At 36.9% G+C, this 27,301-nt stretch overlaps 1 long non-coding RNA gene across 1 annotated transcript; it reads left to right on the top strand.

Annotated features, from left to right (window-relative positions):
• The first annotated feature begins 284 nt into the window (after window positions 1–284).
• On the top strand, window positions 285–27,301 carry LOC121910614. Its single transcript, XR_006099689.1, has 3 exons — window positions 285–461; window positions 753–870; window positions 26,449–27,301. It is a non-coding gene; the product is annotated as an uncharacterized LOC121910614 (long non-coding RNA).

The raw sequence follows: 27,301 nt of genomic DNA, 5'->3' as shown, positions 1-27,301 counted from the left end.
TAACGTGGTTACCACTTCCTTAAAGTAAGGGAACCTTTGTTGTCATGGCAATAGTAAACACCATGACAATCATTGTTACGGTTTTTAAGTCCACTTTTTGCCATATATCTATCTAGTCATGCACCAAACCGCCCTCCTCCTAATGAGGGAATATATCACCTTATATTGATGTCATCTGAACTGCGTCATTAGCGCAGGTCATAATTACTACAGCCACTAGATGGCATCTGTCACTCAAATGTAACAATAGGTAATTTTTGCCGGCCTGAATTTTAGACCTTTATTGTCATTTTTCTCGTGAGGACTGGCTGGTCTGAAGGTATCTGGTCTTTAAGTTGTGACGTAGGTCGTGATGTATCATCCGTTTCCGGGTCCTAGCTGGTCCCCAGCTCCCGTCTTGTCAACAGTGTCCCTTGCTGTTTGAATGGATCTGAGTGAAAAAAAAAACTAATTAATGTATGGTAAGTTCTTCAACACATTGACATTCAGTAACGTAACATTGCAGCTTTGGTAACTTTACTCTTGCCGCTAACGTTACCCTTTTCAAAGTCTGTGTTTATTTTATTAGCAACTAATTACTGAGCAATGATAACTAGCTTAATGTTAGGTTAGTATGCTGACATTTGTGTCTGTATCATTGGCTGAGGCATTAACTAAAACGCTAGCCTAAATTTGCCAATAACTGTATGTACTAAGGACCTGAAACCTTAAATGAACCGATCACTAAAGCTTTTTCTGTGTTGTATTTTCAGTGAGCTACAAGGAGCCAAAGAGTGTTTGTCTGCTGTCATCTGATCAACTGGTAGAAGATGTCCACCTGAACACATTCCCTGATGTACGGCAGTGAGACACCAGTATCTTTAATAGCAGGTAATAAGGTTGTTCTAACAGCATTTCGTTCCAGAAGTTAGTATTAGCTAATAATACAAGAATTGTGAAAAGTTATTTAAATTGTGAAAAGTTATTTAACCTAAACCTAAGACGTTGTTTTGATTTTATGCTCAGTATCTCTGGTGTTCATTGTGCTGTCACTACTCATGCTGAGTCCAGTACATGAACCACTGAGGGGACTGTTAAGCAACACTTGATCAGTCGATCAACCAATCAATTAATCTACAACTTTATTCATCCCATGAGGGGCAATTAATTTTGAACAGCTTGTTGACATAAAAAACACATACAACATACCAACAGACAAATAAAAAGAAGCAACATATGGAATAAAATCTATAAATAATGTTGATAAATAAACTTGGCTGTAAACTCTGAACCACAAAGAATTAAGTTCCTACAATAGGAAAATACTATGACCCAAAGGTTAACTAAACTTCTCTGGACAGGGATCTGCTAAGCACTGCAGTGTATGAGAACATGACTTCTTTTGTTTTATTTGCAGGTAGAGACATGTTTCCATCACAGCAATGGATATGTGTCTTGCCAGAGCTCTGAACTCTGCACTGTCCCACACATACCAACTAGGTCACAGCAATAGAAAACTGACTTTCAGACATCAAGTATTTTGGTCAACAGGCTGGCATGTCTCTTGTTAAGATCACTAAACCTGATTTAGTAACACATAACAACAAGGTTTTAAACACTGTGTTTCATTATTTCCAATCAATGTTCTCATTATCAGCTTAAAAAGCAAAATTCATGTAACTTCTTCTGTATCTTTTTCCCAGTGTTATAACATTACAGCTGGGTTCTGTAAAGTTATATTGTCACAGCATGCAGTCAGTGAGGATTAATCTGGTGCAGATTACTAAAATATAGTTAAACATGCAAGCTATAGTTTATCTTGGTATCTCTAGTATAGTTAATGACTTAGCTAGCGTTTAGTCTCAGTAACATCTCAGCTAATGACACAGACACAAATGTTAGCATGCTAACCTAACATTAAGCTAGATAGCATTGCTCAGTAACAAGTTGCTAGTTAAATAAACACCTGTTTTGAAAAGGTTAACGTTGAGGGGCAAGAGCAAAGTTACCAAAGCTGCAGTGTTACTTTACTGAACGTTAATGTGTTGAAGAACTTACCATACATTAATTAGTTTTTTTTTTTTTCCACTCAGATCCATTCAAACAGCAGTACCTTCAGACCAGCCAGTCCTCACGAGAAAAATGACAATACAGGTCTAAAATTCAGGCCGGCAATGTTACGTTAGTGAGCTAACGTTAAGGTATTGAAGAACTTACCATATTTTTTTTTTTTTGACTCAGATCAATTTAAACAAGGGACACTGTTGAAAAGACCCAGGCTTGGATCTGGTAACGGTTGATACGTCCCAACTTACGTCAGACTTAAAGACCAGATATCAGATGTGTAAAACACTGCACAGTGGTTGCTCTGAGACAGGATTTTACAAATCTGGAAAGTTGCATTTGCACATGTTTGATTTGTGTTTGTTGTTGGATAACATTGCATTATGTATATATATGCAAATGTTGAGCCAGGTCCAACTTGCTGGACAACCTTTTGTTATTTTGCCCTATGTGTCAAAACCTCTGTTAGCGAAGCTACACACAAAATTTCAAAACATATGGACTGATATACATGTATCTTCCTGTTTAATAATATTTATGTCCTTTTTAAACAGCTTACAGCTCATCTCTCTCAGATCTGTACATTTCTGTGTTGCTGCCTATTTTTTTATTTTTGCCTGTCTATTTGCATCTATTTTTAAAGGTTACCCATATCTAATTCCTGAGTGTTTACACTCAAAACAGCCTATGAATACATGAATAAACTTAACCTACATGCCCAGTCAAACCATCCTGGGAGCAAACACAGATGAGCTCACAAAGAGAAACAGGCAGTCTTATAAATGCTAACAGATGGAGAAAATAATTTTGACGGCTTCCAAGAGCCTGGCAGGATAGTGTGTGAGAATGTAACTATTAGGGATGTGCAGAGAGCCCAGTATTTGTATTTGTATCTATATTTGTTGAGGCAGCAAAATTATTTGTATTTGTATTGGAATGAAAGTGGAAAGAGGCTTAAAAATCCTGTTTTTATTACTCTTTTAATTTTAGAAAATTAAGGTATTGCAATAAGTGTTCATGAATAAACTACCATACAAAGGAGGTCCCCACACCAGGTCTAGAACTGGAGTCTCCCAGATCATAGATGACTGCACTGACTACTGAGCTAAAACTTTTCTCATCGCCTCATTGTAGACAGACCTCTACCTATTTATACACCCATGACAGAGAGACAGCACAGCATGTAACATGTAGGGAAGAACTTCAAAGGTGATTCTTGCTTTGCACTTTTCATTTATTGCCTATTTTTTTACAACCTAACTTTGTGGAAAGGAGAAGGGAAAAACAGGTTATGGAGAGTACCTTGGGAGCACTTTGCCTGTGTCAGCTCAGTTTTATCTCTGGAGAACACCCCCAACTCTGGGAGTGATGTCCAAACAAGGAAATGTGTGTCATGTAGTAGGTGGATGTGACTCCCCTTGTTGAGACCTGCTGATAGACTAACAGGAACTGAGGAGAGAGACTGAGATGGTGATGTAACCGATCTTTGTGCTGGTATTTGACATGGTTTTTTTTCTTCCCGTAAACAAATAATTTTTTAAATATTTGTCTGAAACAAATATTTGTAAAAAACCCACTATTTGTGCTTTGCAGAATAACATTTTTTTATTCAGGCACACCCCTATATACTATTATGTCAGTTATATTCAAAAAGTAATGTTATTTTTTCAAAAACAGTTGTTGGAAAAGGGGTCGTCTTATAATCAGGGTCGCCTTACATTTGTATTATTATTATTTATATTCATACCTCAAGCCCGAGTACATTATGCCATCGAGAGACACTGACACTAACTCTGACCACTGACTGCTGGACAGCTCTCACAAATGAAAAAACTACATCACAACTTTTCTAAAAAATTAACCAGCTAGTTACCAGTTAATGGGTGTCGGTCTGTCAAAAGCAAAATTAAGATTAAAATTACGCAAGACTGTCACTGAATGTAACTTCACCTCATGTATTGACCCCATACTTACAGCATTTTTTAAGCAAGCGTTCAACAGTGTTTCAAGCCATGTGCTGACATCACTAAATACATCACTTCAAACAGGCAACTTTCCAGATACCTTCAAAAGAGCTGTTGTCAAACCATTACTAAAGAAACCCAACCTAGTTGGTAATGCACTGACCAGTTAAAGGCCAATATCCTCCTCCTGTAAAGCCTCCTGTAAAGCCTCCTGTAAAAAAACACTGAGAGACTTCAGCTCATTCAAAACTCTGCAGCTCAGCTATTGACCAGAACCAAGAGAACACATTAGTCCAGTTTTAGCTGCTCTGCACTGACATCCTGTAACATTTAGAATTGACTTTAAGGTCCTCCTCCTTAAATACAGAGCCAACTCTAACTCCCTTGTTAACTATTTGCCTTCAAGAACACTGTGATCATCTGCTGCTGGTTTATTGGAGATTCCCAGCAACAGCCGAAAGAAAATTGGGGATGCAGTTTTTGTCAATTACACCCGAAAGCTATGGAACACGATACTGATAGATATCAGGGAAGCCAGCTCGCTAAATATTTTTAAAAGTTAAAAACTTATCTCTTCAACTTAGCCTTTAACTAGCTTTTGTCTCAGTCTGCTTTGCACTTATGCACTACTGCATTGAGTTTATACATTCTATGTATTCTAGGTTTTAACTTTATCTTATCATCAAAGTGTTGTATTTTCCCTCTCATGTACATTTACATGTTTTTATGTTCATTTTATGTCTTTGTCTTTCTTGTTGTAAAGCACTTTGAGTTGCATTTTTTCTGTATGAAAGGTGCTATACAAATACAGTTGTTATTATTATAACGCGGTCTGCAGTTCTTTTCAAACTGATATTTGTTTCATGGTTGTAGGCAGATCTGTCACATTGCAGGTGTAAATGTCCTGAGACGTTCTACATTTGATGAACAATGTTTCATTTAGGCTTCACTTCCTGTTGCCTGTGGACAATACTACATAAGTGAAATAGTAATGAAGAAATACATTTACCAAAAGTCAAATGACGTGAATATACATGTTCATGAATACTGGATATTTCCTGTAACTATCACATCCATTATTGGATTATTGTCCATTATTTGGCACTAGAGAACACCCACTATGTCATGTTGCTGTATAACATGTGTAGACCACACCATGTACATTTTATGTAAATTGGATGATGTTTGTCACATAAGGCTGACTTCCTGTTATCAGTAGGTGGTGCTATGACTATGACTCAATATTCACATGTAGCTGTATTCAGGCCAGGATCTTATCAAACATGAGAAATTTGGGGCGGATTGGATAACTTATATTCGAGTTGCAACAACTTCCTTTTTCATGGCGAAACATCGAAGCTCGCCACGTTGCACGGCAACAGAGTTCAATAAAAATTCACCATTTTGATAACTTCATCGCAAAGGTCTTTAGATGACACTCATCATATGTCAATTTGCTCAGGTTATATCTCTAGGAGGAGTTTGTTAAAATACAATGCCTGGAAATGGCAAAAATTGCAAAGTAAATTCAAGATGGCCGACTTCCTGTTGGACTCAGAGTATGGCTCCAAGAGGCATTGTGTGTCTGGACATGATACATATGCCTACCAAATTTCGTTCATCTACGTCAATTCTGAAGGAGTGGAGTGGCAGATGTGTTTAGGACTGGGCTCTTATTTATTTATCTTTTTTCTTCAAACTTTATTTTAACCATTTAATTATACAAACATTGCAGATGTGCTCAACATAATATTGTATAGATGTACAAGAATGTGAAATAAAATAAATAAATAAATAAATAAATAAATAAGGAATATTAATAATAACTTTAAAAAATAAAAACAAAAATAAATAGTTGGAGTAAATAAACTGCATTAATATAAAATGAGGATGAAAAAGCAAATAACGCAAAAACAACCACAATAACAAAATAATGTTATTCTTCTTTAAAGAGTTCATTGTACAGTTTGACAGTTTTTTTTTTTTTTTTTTTTTTTAGTGTTTATAAATTCAAGAGACTTAATATATCCTTTAAATTCATATAAAAAATTGTGATATTGGGGGAAAATTTTGTTATTTTGCACTTGTGTATATGAAATTTACCATACAGAATCAATAAGTTTACCATGAATTCTATGTTATACGTATCATGTACAAAATATGTTATGACATTACACTCAATCTTCATAGATTGATTAGTTTTACACAATATATAGTCTTCCATTCCAGTCCAAAAAGTAACGGAATGTGTACAATGGTAAAATAAATGTATTGTAGACTCTGGTTCAAGATTGCAAATTATTAATTATCATTGCAATATTTTCATTATCTAAAACTTGGAGAAATATAGATTTGTTGAATATATTTTGTGTAAAATTTTGATGTGTACTTCTCTAATCTTGTTGGTAATACAGAATTTAAATGGTAATAGCCATGCCCTCTGCCACTCAGTATCCATAAAAATGCTGTCCCAGAAAGCTTTTCCTCTGGGAGTAATTTTTCTTCTTTCATAAAATGTAATCTTTATTGTTGCATTTAGTATTCATAATGTCAATACCATTTATCATCAAAAGGGTTTCTATCCTCAATGTTTCTTGATATTGAAGATGACTCTTCATTAGATGTAATAGACCATTAGGAATTGCTTTCATCACATAATTAAATTCTCTGCTTGTTATAGGAAAGGATTTAACAAGAAGGAATCATTCATAACTAAGCAATAAACCCTTGGCATCAAAGAAATCACTTACATAAATAATACCTCTATCAACCCAATATTGCTTAAAGATAGATAATAATGTCTCCATTATTCCAAATGATAGTTTTGTGTGGGTAAAAGTTATGTATGTAACATAATTTTTTCCCAAACCCAAATAAATCTAAAACTTTATATATAAAATGATGTTCCACCGTATCAAATGCTTTATAAAAGTCGAGAAATACAATGACTACCTGTGACTCCACATATTCTGAGTAGTCAAGTAAATCTAAAACCAATATTATATTGTTACTTATATGTCTATTTGCCATGAAACCTGTTTGGGTTTCATTTATAATCTCTTCAAGATTTCTTTTTAAATGTCTACCAAAACAAATAATTTATAGTCCATGTTTAGGAGTGTGATCGGTCTCCATCTACTGATAGAGAGTCTTTGTTTGGTTTCGGTATCAAACTGATTAAACCCTGTTTCATTGTTGTTGTCATCTCCTTCTTGCCAATACACTCTCTGTACATCTCCATAAGTGGGGCTTCAATAACATCCCAAAAGCATAAGTAAAATTCAGTAGATAAACTATCAATCCCAGGAGATTTTCCACTTTTTATATGTTTCAAAGCTTCCACAATTTCATGCTTTAAAATAGGTTGTTCACAGTTAGTTTTAAATTGTTCTGAAATGTTAGGAATATATTCTTTAATGTTATTTAAGAATTCTTCACAGTATTCTGGTTCAAATTTAGATTTATATAATTCTTTATAATCCTGATCCTATATGTTCTGCTATTTCTTTGGGATTAGTACTAATGCTGTTGTTTATTTTCGATGCTGAAATATTATTTCTTTTACAATTACGTTTTTCCAATGCAAAAAATAGCTGGTGTTTTTTTCACCATTTTCTAACCATCTTGCCCTGGATCATACAAAGGCTCCTTTAGCAGCATCAACATATAATTCATCTATTTCACTCTGGAGTTGTGTTAGTTTAAAGTCTTTAAATTTCCTTTTCCTTTGTATTTCTAGCCCTTTTAATGTCTTTGCTATGCTTGATAGCTACTTTTCTAATCTTGAAATTGAAGTATTCCCACTTCTGAGTATTACTCATTTTGTTTTTTCTAAAAATATTTTGTGCCATTTTTTTAATGAATCTTGAAAGGTTTTGTCTTTAAGTAAGTTTTTATTTAGCTTCCAATATCCACGTAGTTTATTATTACTCTCTTTGGAACCAATTAAATGTATAGAAATCATCTTGTAGTCTGATAGTGGAGCATAGCAATGTGTAACTTCAGAGATATATTGCAGGCAAGATTAGAAGTTAACCATAAATCTATCCTAGATGGTTGTGTACACCTAGCATTACACCAAGTAAACTCTTTACAACTTGGGTTAAAAACCATGCATCTGTCACTGTCAACTTCTCACTTAGATAAACTGTGGCTTTAAATTGTGAGTTTTGAGACATTCTTTCCGGTATTATATCTATCAAATGATTCGGAGCATCATTAAAATCCCCACCTATAATCAAATATGCATCTTTATATTTATCTTGCAAATCCTTTATCTTTGAATAAATTTGAGCAAACATAATTGTTGCCTGGGCTGCCCCATTGTGACCATATACTAGGGGTGTGCCCGAATACAAATGTGTTCTTCGGCAAAGCACAAACAGTGGGTTTTTTACGAATATTTGTTTCATACAAATATTTTTTTTAATTATTTGTTTTTGGGAAGAAAAAAACAAAACATGTCAAATACCAGCGAGCAGGTCAGTTATAGTTGCTATCTCAGTGTCTCTCCTCTGCTCCGCTGTTACGTCTATCTGCAGATCTCAATCAGGGGAGTCACATCCACCTGCTACATGACACATATTTCTTAATTTGGATATCACTATAATTTTCATCTTTAATTTTCTAAAATTATAAGCGTAATAAAAACAAAAACAGGATTTTTAAGCCTCTTTCCACTTTTATTCGAATATAAATACAAATACAAATAATTTTGCTGCCTCAACAAATACAGATACAAATACAAATACTGGGCTCTTTGCACATCCCTACCATATACATTACAGAGTTTGGAAAGAGAGTTGTCTGGCTTTATAACAGTTATATCTTCCATCTTCAGATTTTAAATGTTCTAAAATATTTCCTAGTGCTGAGAGGCATGAGAATAATATATCTGGTCCCTCCATTGACCTTTTCAAAATTAACTGTCTATATTGCAAGAACGAGTTTCTTGTAAAAAAAAAAAAAAAAAAAAATGTTTGCATCAGTTTTCCTAAAGAGAAATATGCTTTGCTTTTAATACTATCCTGAAATCCCCTAACATTGAGAGAAATAATTTTCAATGAGTTAAACTTAAAGTCAGTCATTTAAAATAATAAGAGAGCACAGTGTCTGGAGAACTAAAACAAATATAAACCTTGAAATAGAATAGGCTTACTATGTAACTTCCTCAAGGAATATTGAGAAGTTGAACCTCTTCAGGTTTTGAGTACTAGTACCAGAACATAACCTTATTAACTGCAAATGGACTGCATATTGGCCATTAATTCAATATCTAATTAACTAGTCTAATACATTCCACTTAAGTAAGTAAGTAAAACTTTATTTATATAGCACCTTTTTTAACACAGGTTACAAAGTACTTTACAGTGACATTGGGACACAAAGAAAATAGGACACAAAAACCATGAAAGACACATTCAAGAACACATACAGACATCTCACACATACAAATACAGCAAGTATACAGTCATCACCCAGAGCACACACTTGAATTTATGAAATGTTATGAGAAAGCCATTCTAAAAAAGTAGGTTTTTAGGTGTTTTTTGAAACAGTCAACAGATTCAGCTGATCTGATGGAAGTGGGGAGATTGTTCCAAAGTCTGGGTGCCAGGGCAGAAAAACCACAGTCGCCTTTGGTTTTTAGTTTGGCATGTGGTACAGCCAACAGGTTTTGGTTGGAGGACCTAAGTGACTGCATGGTAGCATACGGGCTTTGTAGCTCGGATATATATGCAGGAGCTATATATAGGCCTTATAACTGATTAAGAGAATCTTGAAATCAATCCTGAACTTCACTGGCAGCCAATGCAGTGAGGCTAAAACAGGAGTGATGTGGGATCTGCGGCCAGTTCTAGTTAATAGCCTAGCTGCTGCATTTTGTACAAGCTGAAGATGCAACAGGTCAGCTTGTCTAAGGCAAATGAAAAGGGAGTTACAGTAATCGAGACGGGAAAAAATGAAGGCATGAATGATATGCTCTAGGTCAGAGGCTGACAGTAATGGTCTGATTTTTGCAATGTCCCTAAGTTGAAAAAAGCAGGATTGAACCATTTTATTGGCATAGTGTTCAAATTTCAATTTAGGGTCAAATATAACGCCAAGATTCCTGGCGTTAGTTTTGACATAGGGGGCAAGTGGGCCAATATGCTGAATGATGCCTTTAGCAGTATTTCCGGGGCCAAAAATGAGAAGCTCAGTTTTGTCAGAATTCAACTGAAGAAAGTTGACAGACATCCAGTCCTTTATTGCAGCTAAACAGCTGTGGAGAGTGTTTAGGTTGCTAAAATCATCTGGTTTTACAGAAAAATAAAGCTGAGTGTCATCTGCATAACAATGATAGGATATACAACCAAAGCGACTGATTATCTGGCCCAAGGGCAGCATATACAAAGAGAAAAGAATCGGACCAAGTATTGACCCCTGGGGCACCCAATATAGCAGCGGAGTGGATGAGGACACATAGTTACCTATAGAGACAGAAAAACTTCTATTTGACAAATATGACATAAACCATTCTAATCGTCGATTAATGAGGATGGAGTGATCAATGGTGTCAAAGGCAGCGCTCAAGTCAAGTATGACCAAGATGGAGAGTTCCCCCTTATCAGCCTGCATGAGGATGTCATTCATGACTCGTAACAGAGCAGTTTCAGTACTATGGTTTTGACGAAAACCAGACTGAAATTTATCAAAGATAATATTTCTTTCCATAACTTGGAGAAGCTGCTCAGCAACAATTTTTTTCCAGTATTTTGGAAATGAAGGTAATTTTGAGATGGGTCTGAAATTGTTTAAAACAGCTGGATGAAGGCCAGGTTTTTTAGAAGTGGCTGGACACTGGCTGTCTTACACCGATCACGGACATAACCAGAGGTGAGGAACATGTTTATAATAGTGAGTACAGCAGGGCCAATGACTTAAGCCACTTAAGCCAATCTCTTATCATTAGTCGATCTACTTAACCAACCTATTATCATTAGTCCATATTTTAAGAAAGTATAAGGTAGGAGGATCACAGAGTCAAGTGATACTTATACAGTGTCTTTGATTGTTTATGCAGCAACTCTTATTCTGTCGATGATTGCATCAGGACCATGCCATGTAGTTTTCTTCCCCTCCTTGCGCACTTGGTCAACAAGTGGCCAAAGTTTTTTCCGACTCTGTCTCTCCCAATATGTCAAATCCTCCGCTAGTCGAAGCTTCTTCTAGTTCATCACTGTGGCGCTCATTGAAGCCTTCTGGATTTTCTGCTTGAAGGTGCTCATGGTGAACTGTATTATGACTAGATTTGAGCAGCGCCTATCTTCCCTGAGGCGTCCGATCTGGTGTACAGTATCAATAAGAAAACCAAGTTTGTTTATCTCATCTGGAGCAGTTCTACCAAAGATTTCTAAGACTTGCTTCTTTGCATCTTCTGCAGTTTCGTTGACAACTCCTGGATGGCTTTCAATATATCTGCATTGGATACTTTCTCCTCTTGGCTGCTTGGACAGATTTTTTGGGGGTTAGGACTTGAAGTGGGGGTTAGCTAAACTTAGTTGCAGTCATGAAACCTTGTATTTCATTTAAAATGATAACTCTGTATTACACTAGTGTCTTTATCGTACTTTCCTCACAAATGCCAGTCCTTTAGGTTGACATTTTGGGGCTTTTTTCTTTAGTTACAGCAATTGGTACTCAGAACTCTTTTGGAGCTCAAAGCAGAATATACACACTGGCTGCCATCTTGCCCAGCCTCTCTGGATTGGGCTCTTATCAGACATTGCACGAACAAGTTAAATGCCACTTCCTGTTTGCAATATGTGGTGCTAGACAAGTGTAGACCACACATTGCAAATTTCATGTTAATCGGATGATTTTTATTACATAGGACCAAATTTCCTGTTGCCATTAGGTGGTGCTACACAAGAGGGTCATTAATGCAGCCACATATTTAGTGGAAGTCCACTGAAATGCATATGCATTGTCATGAATATCAGACGTTGCACGACTGAGTTAAATATCACTTCCTGTGTCCACTATGTGATGCTAGAGAACACCCATTAATTATACGTCATGTTGCTGTATATCATGTGTAGACTGCACCATGTAAATTTCATGTAAATTGGACTATGGTTGTCATATAAGGCTGACTTCCTGTTGTAAGTAAGGACCGTTGGGCTCCTGGCACTTACGTGCTTGGGCCTTAATAATAATAATATAGGGGCATATTCAGCAGCCTGTTAAATGTGAATGAGTGATTGTGCAAGCCAAGTCCATGAGGTGCTTCATATCTAAAAAGCTAAAATCACACATCAGCCACACAGACAACATTTATTTGGACTAATCAGCATGCTTGTGTTATGGCTGTCAATATTCCTGTTTGTTCATGTTGTATTGACCAGTGGAATGAATCATGTTTTCATCTGTAAAATCTATAATCCTATCTGGCTTAATAGTTTGATATCAGAGTTTCAGGTGAAAGTTGGCTGCAGCAGTGCCTGAATATAAAATGACCGGAGGTCTAGAAGGGGATTGCTATTTGCAAGGGCTATATAAAGGAGGATGAAAACTGGATGCCTTGTTAGTGAGAATCTAAATTAATTCTCAAACCCTTTCACTGCCTCTGAGGTTTTCTGCAAAAAAAACTACTTAAAAAGAAAAATCTCATACAGTTGGTATAGAGTCATCTCATTTGTCCAGGTATGAAGAAAAATCAAAACAGTTGCTGCAGTTTGCCATTTATCGATAAGGTTTGTTCAAGTGTTCATTTTCTGGTCTTCACTGTTTCTCAGCCTACATTGTTTGCTTCTACACTGTTCTCAAAAATGACTTTTGACAGCTGTGTTAGAAGATGCCTGAACTGATTCTTTGAAGCTGAGAGAGCTATAGAGAATGAAAGAACATAGTAAAATCAAGTTATCAAGGTTTAAGGAGTGAGTGAAGTGAGTAATGCTCTTTAATCATATAGCGGCACCTCATTCTGCTCTACTGATGCTATGTTGGTGGAGATATTCTTTGATGGACCTCTACTTCTGTGAAAAGTTGCATGTCTAGAAAGAAACTCTTGCTTGTAGTGAGCTGAAACATTTTTATCCAGCATCACTGTAACTGAAACTCAGTCTCCTACAAACACTACTAAAAAACATATTGAAGGGAGTGCTATGTTTACTAGCTGAGGAGGTGGATGGTGAGTTTACAAAGCACCAAGGACCAGAGACCAGGGTCCACATCCTAAGTCCTGTGTGTGGTTATGGTTGGTTAAGCACAGTGAAAGATCTTGTTTTTGATTAAATGTCAAGTTGACATGTCTTGACCAAGACCATGATCTTGTTCTTGGTTTTGTACTAAAAATAATGTACTAATGGTATACTATTTTGTATTGTTATTTTATTGTACTTTGGAAGAATAGACTAACTTCATATTGAAGTACTATTAGCTATTAGTATAGTTATTTTAAGTGTGATTGAATACTACAGTAAAATTGTATTAAAAATATATTAAAAAATATATATCAAAAAGTGTGACAAAAGTGAATTTCATGGGTCAATCCATTAAGCATACTTCTTAATGGTACTACTTCATCAAAACAATATAGTAATTGTACACTGTTATGCATTTTTTTGTAGTGTAGGAAAATGCATAAATGTACATTTGAAGTATTATTGCTTATTAATATACTTATTTTAAGTAGACTGATGCACTATGAGAGGAATACCACACTTTAAAGTAGAACAGTGAAACAATTAGTAATTTTAGCCTCAAAAATGATAATGTGTTTCAAATGCACTTATTGACACTTATGTATACTTCATTATAGTATACTTGAGTTTTACTTGGGTCAATATCTTTTGACTTGCCAGATATGTTAATAAACATTATTCCTCATTATATTATTGATCTGGATGGTATTACTGTACATTCCTTTCAAAATGTATTTCCTGCTGCAAATTAGTATAAACGTAATTTCTTGGAGACAGAGTTGACAGGAAATAAACAACATAACAAATTCAAATACTAGAGCTCCTAGCATACTGTATAGAATATACTGCAAGTGTAGTCACAGCGAGTTCAAACAAAACTTTATCCTTTTTTGACCATTTTAAAAACTGATCAGAGGGCATTGTGTTCTTTAGCCACATTACTTGAGCTTTTTTCTTTCTTGTTCATTCTGGCTATCAACTTTGACAATGGACTGACTGTACTGCACTGTTGCCACACTCTACTTAGCTTTAATCAGGTCATGATAATAAGTTGCAAACTCCCTCTGTGCATTCCTCTTTTACACAAGAAGACCTTCATGAATAATTGGTGGGGGGAGGTGGGTTGGGGCAGAGGGGGGCAGGCCAAAGCAGCAAGGCTTTTGAAGTTGTCCATTTCTTAACACAGGGAAAATAATCTAAGCTGAGGGAGAAAGAAAGTCCCTGGGCTGTATTATATATGGCTGTATTCAGTAATAAAACATTGGATGTCTGAGGACGGGCTTTCTTCTGAAGACAAACTTGCAGACTGTAACAAATGTGTTTGTTTCTGTGCCTGTCATTCCAAACTGGAGAAGACATGACTGAAAAATAACAACCTGTGTCAGTCAGCTGTGATAAAAACAACCTATAATAAATCAAGTCACAGTTGCCCTGTGTATGGTCATGTGCAAGCCATACTGAGAGTCACTGAGAGACATGTAGCCTACATAGAGGGAATAAGGAATCCATGTTTTCTGACTTTAATGAAGAGGCTGGTTTTATTCTCCTTGCACTTGAAACATAACCAGGGTTCTTGTGGCTTTAATTCCATTGGGTGTGTCGTTTCAACATGACCTAAACTTGACTAATTAACAGAAATTCTATTTAATTTCCTTATTATTGTAGTTTCTGCCATTATACCAGTAACAATTACATTTCACTTATCAGGATGTAATGACTCTGCTAGACACACCTTTACATGGAGACCAGATCTGAACCACTGATTACCAACTTTTTGGGCTTGTGACATCTTAACAAAAACCCATGCCTACTGCAACCCCTCATCATACTGGATACATAATATATCTGAGTTGTCAGCAGTTCAATTCAAGAGTGATTTTCTTTTTCAGATTATTCCATTAGAATATTTTCTAGAGCCTAAAGTGGTAAAAAACTATTCTGTATTTCACAAGAAAGAAAGCTAATTTTGGAGCCCTGGTGATCTCAGAGTGTGTGTGGTTACAGCTTGGCCTGTGACATCCTTGTATCTCAGATGATCTCTTCAAAGTGTCTCATCTGTTACGTCACCTGCACTAAAATGATAACCACATCTGTACTTTAGTTTGGCGTCTCTTTTGCTCCCACACTCTACACCCAATTCCCAACCCAATCGTAAATCTCATACACTAATGGCTGACCCATTTGGCTTGAAATGGCACACTCAGCAGTTCAGTGTATTGTACCAACATTCATATGCTAAAAGAGTAACTGCAGTGTATCAGCAAACAATGGACTTATGCAAAAAGAAACGCCCCAGGAACTGTGGACAGTGCATAACTAGCCATGCTGATAATACAGTGAGTATGCCGTTATGCAATTAATTAATCTGCTGTCTTAGGTATAGATTTCTGCACTTTGAGCCCCAACTGGTGTCCTTTATATTCAGCCAATATCACATGCTTCTCTTTATATTCCCTTACAACTCATCTCAGTGCTCCTGAGTAAACTGCTGGATGATATGACCACAAATCAGCAGCATCTTCTTTCGCATCCTGGTGGTCTGGGTACTTTTTTGTTTCAGTTTTCAATTTGTCTAAGGTTTTTCCTTTAAATATATATCAAATCCTCCCATGAAACAGTGTACTCTGTAATCATTCTACTGACCTGTACTAGGACCACACTCATCATAATTAATTTAAGAGTCGGTTATTTGTGAACAGCTGTCCCAGAGTCAGGTCATAGGCTGCTATGGTTTGTGATTCTGGCTTTCCTTAACTTCTTTTATGTGCTTATGTTGTAATCTCTGCTGATTCTGTTGTGTGTGAAATAATGTGGTGCATTTGGTTTTCTCGCCTGAAAGGATTTGCTGTGTTTGTTGTTAGTTTGTGTTGTTATAGTATCTGTAGAAGGAGGTGCAATTATGCTGCACACTCAGCAACGATGGGATGCAGGGCTAGCAGGCTAGCATGGACAATATATCATAATTTTGAGAAGACCATGCAAAATGCGGCTTGTGTGGAAAAATATTTATCATTTGGAGCATGGGAGAGGCAGCGCTGCTAGAGGATTCACTGTGGATTTATCATGTTTACTCTGCTGCTCTGATTTCATCTAAAAAAGTTGGAGAAGTAGTGAGTCATCAACTTCAGCAGACAGATAATTATGTACTTTATTTATCATTTCTTGGTTTTGTGCTTCACTTATGCATTATGAAATACATCTATCTCTCCCTTTCTCACATGCTATTTCTTTTCTTCTCTTGCTTCACCTGCAAACTGCACATTATTGAAAGCGCTCCCATAAAACAGCTCATCAACACCCCATTGAGAACAACATTGGCAGAGCAAACATTATGTTGGTGTTTTATTTAAGTCTGTTGCATCTCTCTGTGCTGTGAACAACTTTTAGTAAGCTCAATAAAATCATGTCAAATGAGACATAACTCAGACAGTAACAGATGAATGAATCCCAAAACCAATAACAACAATATAACATGATTATTAAATATTTCTATCATAAATGTAGATAGACATTTTTTAAATTTACAACTGAACTCCACAGGATGTAAACCTGACAGCTGAAACTATATTAAATTAATTGCAAATGATATGATTAATATGCCGACATGTCTCAACTTAAACAAAGACAGTGTGGAGGCATTGTTAAAGCGACTTTATCCAGTAACACACACATAGCCTAACTCACATTATGAGTTGGTTTCCCAAACAGTGATTAAGCCAGGCTCTAACACTACAGATAGTTAGTTGTGGTAATAGTCAGGCTGATGTCACCTGCGTGCTACACTGCAATCTCTAACATGAGGCTTTAGCCAGACTGAGCATCCGAGCAGCTAACACCTGCTAACAGTTTGTACTATCCATTTTAAACTCATTTAAACTCATTAACACAAATATTTTTAAAAAGTGCTTACATGGCCTGCAACAACAAGACAAAAATGCTAACATTGAATGCTTGGTGCCACTTGACATTTTCAAATGTATTTTCTCATATTGGTATACCTATGCTCGCTGGATTCTTCCATATATTAAAGTTTGATAGACAACATTGATTAAAAAAACCAACAAACTTTTTAAAAGATCCTTAACAAACTCGGATTCCTACCGCTGTAAAGTCCTCTCACCATCTCGCCTTTTCTGCCACAAGTGAACTATGCACATGTGCAATACAGATGTTCACACAAAAACAACATGAAGAAGACCAACTTCTGCTGGTAAGGTCATGTGATGTCCTTTCAACTGCGGAGGTTGAAACTCCGTGTCCACCATTTTGTCTGCATCCAGGTCCCTCTTGACCGCAATGGCTCTGGTAGCTGCGGTACCGCCATCGTGACGCCCTCTTGTTCAATGACCAGGTGGCTGCAGTGTGCAAATAAACTTCTCACTCTCCACAGTAAGGAGACCTGCTACAGTGCACCTCTCCACTGCCACCAAAATACATTCATGTCAGATGTATCCAAAAATGAAGCACAAATAGCAACATATGTTTCCAGTAATCTTTCAGTTGTTCCCTGATAGCCAGCTAGCAGTCTGTTTTTTGCAAGTCATTTGTCGAACCCTGATTAAAGCTTTGGGAGATGGACCGTGATTTGCATCTTAGCATAATGCAGCTTCTCAACTGATTGAACTGGAGGCTCCACACAGGAGGACATAAAGCAGTGACAGCTCCTCAACAGATGAGTCATCTTGTAGTTCAGTGGAGAGCTGTGGTTATCCTGCAAGTTGCTTTCTTATAATGAGCAGCTTGCAGCACTTCTAGGAGGGAGGGGAAAGTGTGGAGTGCTTAGTGTGGTTGGTGTACATGAAAGGAACATAAAAGAAGCACAAGTGTTATGCACAGCAAAAAAGTCCTTATTAATTTAACTCAGAAGGTGTAAAAATAACATTATGCCAGTTTTCACACCCATTAGACTAAATGTAACGTGCGGTTTTGAACAGATGCCCCAGAGCCATATCAGCTCTCACAGTGGACAAACAAGTCTCCAATCAAAACTTGTCAACATCAAACAATCATCTCTGAAAAATCAACTGTTATTAATAGTTAAGAATTTGAAGTGTAAAGCAGAAAATTCAGTCAGGCAATTCAGACATCACTCAGAGACATTACTCTCTTTTCATTGTGTGTTCAAGTTATGTGTCTTTTATTATACTATAGACACTATGGGCCAAATCCACTAAAGGACTGTGTAGCTTTTGTGGCTGCTAAACCTGTGCAAATGAGACAAAAATAGACATGTATGCATGTATGTAAATTAGGTAATATTCATACATCAGTGCAAAATTGCCCCTTTCTATGCAAATAAGCGTTGTTGCAAAAACAGTCTAATTCACAAAGACCAGTGCTAATGCCATATGCAGTTAGGCTGGAGTTATCAGAGTTGGTGCACACTCGCTCCTCACTTACTCTCTCTATCTGTTTCTCTCTCTCTCTTCAAATCTTCAAGCTGCTGAGGCTTGAATGGTATTGAATTGATATTCAATGATATCAAGGTTGAAATCTTCTGTCAGACATCGGGGGAGGGCGGGGGTATGGGGTGGTAGGCTTATCTTGGACTTTCAGCTACTTAAAAATAAAGATGTCCTGACAGCTCTGATGGAGCTCAGGACTGATCTGTAAGGACTGCTTTATTACAAACAGTCCCACCATATAAAGTTGGAATCTGTGTGTAACAACTGATCTGTGTAGATGTGCATAACACAGAACATTAATTACCATCAGATCCTGATGATCCGGTGTTTATGAAGTTATTGCTGCTGTGCTGCTATGCTGCTGTGCTGCTGTGCTGCTGTGCTGCTGTGCTGTGTTCGTAAATGTGCACAGCCTCTTTATCAGTTTGGAGACACACTCATTGTTTCATCTGCTATGTGATGCTACAGCCAGCTGTGGGCAACAAACACAACATCAGTACTGATGCTTCTGCGAAATCCTGGATACATTCAATGATAACTGAACAACATTAATGTGAGATCCACAACATGTTTGAGATCTGCCTTATAGCTGTAGCCTATTTTGATGGATATTTTAGTAGATTATGTTACAGATGCAAAATAGTAGAGAAGTAAAATAAGCAAAATATATGAAAGTTTGTTTGTGATTGTGGAGAGCTCTGTGTGTGCACCTCTGCTAATTAAAGACACGCAATTTGAGGTTTTTGTGCTCTCTGCAGTTTTCATTATGGATCAATATGTGTGCTGAAATGTGGAGAAAAGCCTGAAACACTGGAAACTGCTCTGCCCACATGACATGCGAAACAAGGGCAAAACTTTATGGGCTTGTTTGCGCCATCATATCATTAGAGCAAAATCTTTTGTTAACAGGGGTAGATGGCAGGTGCAAATGCTGTGCAATTCACAGTGCCATTAGCAGGCGCAATCCATTCTTTGTGGATTTGGCCCTATACGGTGGACAAACTGTCTATTTGGAGAGACATGGAAGAGGATAAACATGAGCCATTAATCATTTCACACTGCAGTGTTAATTTTCCACTTTATGCATAAAATTCATATTCATGTAATGCAAATACAATTTAGTTGTCAACTGCACATTTTGTTGCTTATGATTTTTCAGCCACTTAACAGTTTACTTAGACATCTTTTCAAAGACATTCACCAGCACTGACAAGTCCAGGGCCAAGATTTTTCAATAAGGTCATTTTTAAATAAGGTTTCTTCATGAGACCGGAGATAAAGCTGAGCAGCTGACAAACGCAAAGTGCTCCCAAGGGACTTTCTATAACCTGTTGGTTCCCTTCTCCTTTCCTCGAAGTTATGTTGTAAAAAATAGGCAATAAATGAAAAGTGCAAAGCAATAATTGCCTTTGAAGCTTTTCTCTACACATTACATGGTGTGCTGTCTCTGTGTTATGGGTGTATAAATAGGTAGAGGTCTGTCTGCAATGAGGTGATGAGTAAAGATTTAGCTCAGTAGTCAGCACAGTTGTGTATGATCTGGGAGACTCCAGTTCTAGACCCGGTGTGGGGACCTCCTTCGTAAAGTAGTTTATTCATGAACACTTATTACAATACCTTAATTTTCTAAAATGAAAAGCATAAGAAAAATAAAAACAGGATTTTTAAGCCTCTTTCCACTTTCATTCGAATACAAATACAAATAATTTCACGGGCAGATGACATATATGCATTGCACATCTGGTGCAGGCTGCAGGTTATCCCTGCCAGTGTAACCTCAGGGATAAGGAGCAAAGTGTTAACAGAGGAGCTGTCTTGTACCACATGGCTTATGTAGACTTGACTACATTGAGTGGGTCATCCTTATCAAACCTGGAACTGAGTGTGCTTTTGGAAAGATTTATAGTTCGTCTAAAGTGTGACACACTCATCGCTTTGCAGACCTACGTGTAATTTAACAGTCCAACCCACACCACACACCGCACCAAACATAGAGAGGAACTTGAGAATGAGTTTGATAGAATGACTATTTTTCCAATCCTGATGCCACTGATGTTTGATAATATGAGTGTGGATGTCATGACCTTTTGCCAGATTTGTCCAGTAGTTCAGCATCAGAAGAGTGGCACTGCTTTGATTGAACGTTCTGATTATCAATTTTTCTTCACAAGACCTTCAACTGAAACCTGAATAACTAATTGATGACACATTGGAACATTTTCAGTCAGGTCACTTGTTCCAGTGGTGGAAGCCAGCTGAAAAGTATACACATGCTTAAAAAATGCATTTTAAAAGAGTGATGGCCTACAGGTGGACAGTGTCTACGTGTTTGTGTGGGACTTGTTGGATATGCAATTTTGAATATAAAAGAAAGTAGCTGGCACAATGTATCCTTAAAGCAGTTAGAAATTAAGTAGAGAATGAAAGGCATTGTTGGATGTGATGATATGTTCCTTATTGAGCTATGAAGAATCCCTGAGCAAGGAGAAACACAGGGGCTGCTCTACCCTTGATACATTTTTAATGAGCCTGTCTGTTCCGCTCCCTGCTATTTTAGAAGGATTTTCACAGTCAATATAAATTTGATCATGTAGACGCTTTTTGTCTTTGTTATTTGCTGTGAGCAAAGAGTCAGCGTTGATGTTTCTACTGACCAACCATTTTAATATATATCATTTCAAGATTAATATTAGATCAAATACATGCAGAGCCCTCTGTAGTCATCATCCACATTGTAGTTCTTTTTGCTCTCTATGTATGCACAAATGAATAAGAATGAAATCACGACCATGAGGTTAATGAGGAAGTGCTGATTGCCAGATTTAATATGAGGGTGCTTACATGTGCAGCAGATAAACATTGTAAGAACTATAGATCCTTCCATATGAACCCATGGTTTTTGGGGATCAAACTATATTTAACAAGCCAAAATAAAATAATGCCATGACATTAAATATTTGAAGTCAGATCCTTTGCAGTAAAAAAACTGAAACTCACAACCCACCCCCTCACCTTGTGACTGTTTTGGAAGCTTTTTGTCTTCAGTCTGGTCTTCAGCAAATAACTTGTTCCTTTGGTTTGAAGTCAGGTGACTGACAATGACAGACAAGAACATTTCTCTGTTTGGTCAAACAAGTCCTCCAAATGAAATGACAAAATACTTAATTGGTCCATAAACTGTAGAATGACTTATATAATCGTTTTCTGATCTGTGCCTTCCAAAACTGTTACAAATCACTGTTGAAAAATAAATATGTTCTATGATGTGACAATGCTATGGTTAAGGTCTTGTTAGGTTTAGGCACAAAAATCACTTGATTAGGTTTAGGGAAAGATCATGGTTTGTCTTTAAATAAGTACTTAGTTAAGGTTATGAAACAATCGCTGTCATGATTTAAAAAGAAAAACAATGTTGACTTGTAGTTGGAAACAGCAATCAAACAGCTCCCATGCTAAAGTATGTTTGTTAACTGATCCATCCACGCTGACCTTGTCCTTATGCGCACTCTATTGCTCTATAATATCGTCACCTGATTTCCTCCTTTCCTCCTGTCATATTTACTACAGGGCCACTTGCTGAAACGTCTGATTTTGTCATAAAAATGTATTCTTTTTCTGTATACATTGTCTTAAAATGGAGGGCCCGTGTCTACAGTTTTCACACTGTTCACCCAATATAAATGTTAAATGAGCTGCATTTATATAGTCCCTTTCTAGTCTTTCGACCACTCAAAGCATTTCACTGTATATGCCAACATTCACCCATTCACACATATTCATATGCTGATGGCAGAGGCTGCCATGCAAGGTGCCAACCTGTTCATCAGCAGGAGTTTCTAATCGAATATACACACACTCACATGCCAGTGGCACAGTCTTCGGGAGCATTTTGGGGTTCAGTATCTTACCCAAGGACACTTCATGCGGACTGGAGGAGCCAGGAATTGCACGGCCAATCTTCCGATTGGTGGACGACCTGCTCTACCTCTGATCCACAGCTGCCTGTGAATAAACACACTCAAAGCTGAAAGTCAGCATGCTTATTTCATGGTCATTGTTTCAGATCAACTGGAGTAGACTGGAGTAGAGACAAAACAATGAAAATGGGTAATGCTTTATAATAAGGTCCTTGTAATAAGCATTAGTCAATAGGTAATAAGGCCTTTATATTATAGCCTATATACGTGTTAATAATTGCTATTATAGATACGTTTATTGTTGAATTATAAGATATTTATTAGGGGTGGGCCTGAAGTTGGCAAAGCACAAATAGTGGGTTTTTTATGAATATTTGTTTCATACAAATATTTTAAAAATTCTTTGTTTTCGGTAAGAAAAAAAAAATTTGTCACATACCAGCATGCAGGTTGGTTACATAACTATCTCAGTCTCTCTCTTCTGCTCCACTGTTATGTCTATCAGTAGGTCTCAATGAGGGGAGTCACATCAACCTGCTACATGACACACATTTCCTAATTTGGACATCACTCATGGAGTTGGGGGTGTTCCCCGGAGATAAAGCTGAGCTACTGACGCACACAAAGTGCTCCCAAGGGACTTTCCATAACCTTTTTTTTAACCCCTTCTCCTTTCCTCAAAGTTATGTTGTAAAAAATAGGCAATAAATGAAAAGTGCAAAGCAATAATTGCCTTTGAAGCTCTTCTCTACACATTACATGGTGTGCTGTCTCTGTGTTATGGGTGTATAAATAGGTAGAGGTCTGTCTGCAATGAGGTGATGAGTAAAGATTTAGCTCAGTAGTCAGCACAGTTGTGTATGATCTGGGAGACTCCAGTTCTAGACCCGGTGTGGGGACCTCCTTCATGAACACTTCTTGCAACACCTTAATTTTCTAAAATTAAAAGAGTAATAAAAACAAAAATAAAAACAGGATTTTTAAGCCTCTTTCCACTTTCATTCGAATACAAATACAAATACAAATAATTTTGCTGCCTCAACAAATACAGATACAAATACAAATACTAGGCCCTATGCACATCCTTAATATTTATAAGCACTTATAAGAAACATGTTAACAGACTGCTTAAGAACATTAATAAAAGCCTTATGAGTTTCTTTAATATATTCTTTAATATAATGAGTTTTCTTTAATAATTAATTATCAATAATAATAATTATTAAATTATTATTAAATAATTATTTATAGTAGCATTACAAACTCATTTATTGAGTCTTAATAATAACAACCTATTCTGTCATTATTACTAAACTTTTTTTTGTTGATTTATTAAGGCTATGAGGACTTCATTATGCATTTATTAGCAGTTGATAGCTTTTCGCAGCTTTCAGAGCTATTATAGAAATTTTCATTCATAATAGTTACAAGTGTCACATTGCACGTTCCCTCACACATTTCCCATGTAAATATAAACACAAAGAGTATATTATTGTTTTATTCCATCAATATGTGGGCTAAAGACATGCTGTAAAAAGTGGGACAATCATCAAGATCCATTCTACAGGAGGAAGTTGACAATTACATATATATTATGATGACTGCTTGTAGGCTAAATGAAACAACAATCATTTTGCTTTTAGGATGGTCCATTTATTTAAAAGTTTGAAATGGAAATTGGCCTTCTACTGTAGCTTAAATAAGACCAGCTCAACAACAGAAATCACAGTTGCACTCCAAGTATCCCAATACACTGTTATGAAAAGTTAGCCTCTAGGTTGTGTGTGTGTGGGAGGGAAGTTCAATGTTGGCAGCTATGGACAAATAACGTTGAATTGGAACTTGAAATGCCCTCATTGTAATGCCTGTTGTAATCTCTTTTGTTTCCAATCTACATATGTATTTACATAAAATATTTAAATTAGATGCCCCTAGTAGTATGATACTGTATGCTTTATGTTGTGCTGCATATCAGATCCTTCATTTAAGAGCTTTTATTTTGAAGGCAAATGGTAAAACCGGAAGTTCAGTTTATGCAAGCGGCTGATGGCATAACACACACATTGTGTGATGAACATGCTTCTGCATGCAGAATGCAGAAGGCAGATATGTCAGTACTCTGAAGTCGAGTTCAATCCCAATTTGGGCCTGGAAAAAAACGATTGACAAGAGTCAGAGGATGACTCTTTTGGCAAGTTTTTTATTTATTTATTTATTATAGAGGATATTCTGGAGGATCTAATAGAACTTACTGAGCGTGTGTACACAAAATCACATAGTGCAGGAGGGGCCAAACCATTTAAAATTTTATAAACTAGGCACAAATTTGAGAATAATCCAAAATTCTCAAAGCTCAGTAAATTGTATTTCTCCAGTACCCTACAGTGATGGAAATGCATTGACTTTTTTTCCAGAGTTTGTTTGTATAAGGACTCAAGAGGTTTTTTACTGCAGTTTCTCCAGCCTGCCCCCAACATGTGATGAAATAAAACATACAAGAAAGAATCATAGCATGTATAAATATCTTGGCTGCGTCCAAAGAGAGACAGTTTCTAATATGTCTAAAATTTGCCAAGTTGTGCTTTATAGTTTTAACCATTTTTTCAACATGTTTCTTAAAGTTCAAATTTGGATCCAGTGTCACACCAAGATATTTAAAATCAGTAACTTTGTCAATTTTTTCACCTTTTATGAAAATATCAGCATAAGGAGATTGTACCATAGTCTTAGAGAAAAACATACCCTTTGTCTTGTTTACATTTAGACTCAGACATGATTGATCAAGCCAATGTGTGATCCTTTCCAATGCAATTGTTAGCTTAGCAGCAGCTAACTCAGCTGTTTATGTACACAACGGTGTCATCTGCATACATTTGTAGTTCTGTATCATGACACTGTTGAGGGAGATCATTAATATAAAGGCTAAATAATAGGGGACCTAACACTGACCCTTGTGGAACATCCATTGTTCACTTCATGTTACTGGACAGTGTGTCACCAACTTTAATACATTGTCTCCTATGGGATAAATATGAAGACATCCATGCCAGTGCTCCAGATGAGAAGTTAAATTTAGAGAGTTTTGATATTAAAACATCATGATTGACTGTGTTGAACGCTTTACGCAGATCTAAAAATACAGCACCAACTACTCCTCCTTTGTCAAGTCTTGATTTAATTTGCTCTATTAAGTGCAAGGTAGCAGTTTCGGTGGAATGATTTGCTCTAAAGCCAAATTGCATACAATGTAGACCAAAAGTGCTTGTATTAAGAAATGTTGTCAGTTGTTTAATGACAACTTTCTCAGCAACCTTTGAGAGTACTGGCAGTATACTTATTGGTCTGTAGTTACTGGCTTCAAGGCGGTCTCCAGATTTAAAAATAGGCATGACAATGGCACATTTCCAGTCATCAGGGGGAGTATCTATATATCTTTGTGTGATTTGACAAACATGGTGTCAAATTGGAAAGCATCTCTACTTTTGGAGCTTTTTAAGGAGCTGATGATTTTGTTTACTTGAGCTGGTAGAAACTAATGTGTTACAAGTAAACAAAATCATCAGCTCCTTAAAAAGCTCCAAAAGTAGAGATTCTTTCCAATTTGACACCATGTTTGTCAAATCACACTGCCGAACTCAGTTTCTAAAAGCACAAATATGAGCTGGAGCTGGCCAAACTGAAAATAACATGTCAGGAAGACATGATCAAAGAGGTTTTTTTTTTTTTACCAATATACAGAGTATGATGTAATTATACTTTGTTACATATAGTAGATGTGTACACTTTGTGTCCTAAACATCAGGGACACTTTCCTAATAGTGAGCTGCACCCCCTTTTGCACAATCCACGTCTAAAGTGCCTAAAGGCTTATTTTAAAATGTCTCTCAACTGTCTATTGTGGTCAGTGTTTCATTGTGTTGTCTTTGTACAGCATCAAGAAATACCAACACAAGAAATGATGAGCCATCCCCTGAGGCCTCTTTCAAGTCAGCTTCTGATTTGTCTGGGTAAAGTTACTCATCCTCTACCGACTCTACCTCAGACTCCTCATCCTCCTCAACCTCAGAAGATGGCAAGAAGAAGAAGAGGAAGAGGAAGAAGTCTAATAAGAACATAAAGAAGAAGAGAAAGGAACAAATGAGTGAGAAAGGAAGCAAAATGGACACACAGAGCTGTTTTTATTTATGTTAATCATTTAAAACTCAGAATCTATTACTTCCTCAGTGTCTTGACTGGTTTGGCAACACTCAAATCCTTTTTCTCCCATAACATTATGACAACTCTCTCATAGCCTTGGTGAGACAGTGCGGGTGTGTGAGACCTGAGACCCACAATACAGCTCCAGGCACCACAAACTCTGCTCACACAATGTACTTTTTTGTCACACCATTTCCTTTATGCAATTTGAATCAATTTGATCTGCAGTTTACCATTTACCTATAGGACCTATCTTACGCCAAGCGCAAAGTGGTGCCAAGCGCGACGCAAGCATCTTTGCTACTTTAAGACCGACACAGTGGTCATTTTCCCATCCAGCATTCTGTTGTTTAAATAGCAAATGCACTTGCTCCCATCTGAACGCCCAGTGAGTGCAGTGGCTGGGGGTGTGAGAAGTTTCAGATCCAGTCATACACAGCTGCACCTCTGGGATTCAGAGATTGGCACAGCAGTAACTCTTACCAGCCTCCCCATTGTTTGTGACTGAAGATCTTTGATTAAAGCCTTGGAAGCTACTCAGAAATTATTGTTTGGTCAATCAGACTGCATGGTGTTCAGCTTATTCT

The sequence above is a fragment of the Thunnus maccoyii genome, chromosome 13 (assembly GCF_910596095.1).
Source record: "Thunnus maccoyii chromosome 13, fThuMac1.1, whole genome shotgun sequence".
In the NCBI taxonomy this organism is placed as follows: Eukaryota; Metazoa; Chordata; class Actinopteri; order Scombriformes; family Scombridae; genus Thunnus; species Thunnus maccoyii.
The sequence above is the reverse complement of the archived record's forward strand: the minus strand, read 5'-3'. Positions and strand labels throughout refer to the sequence as shown.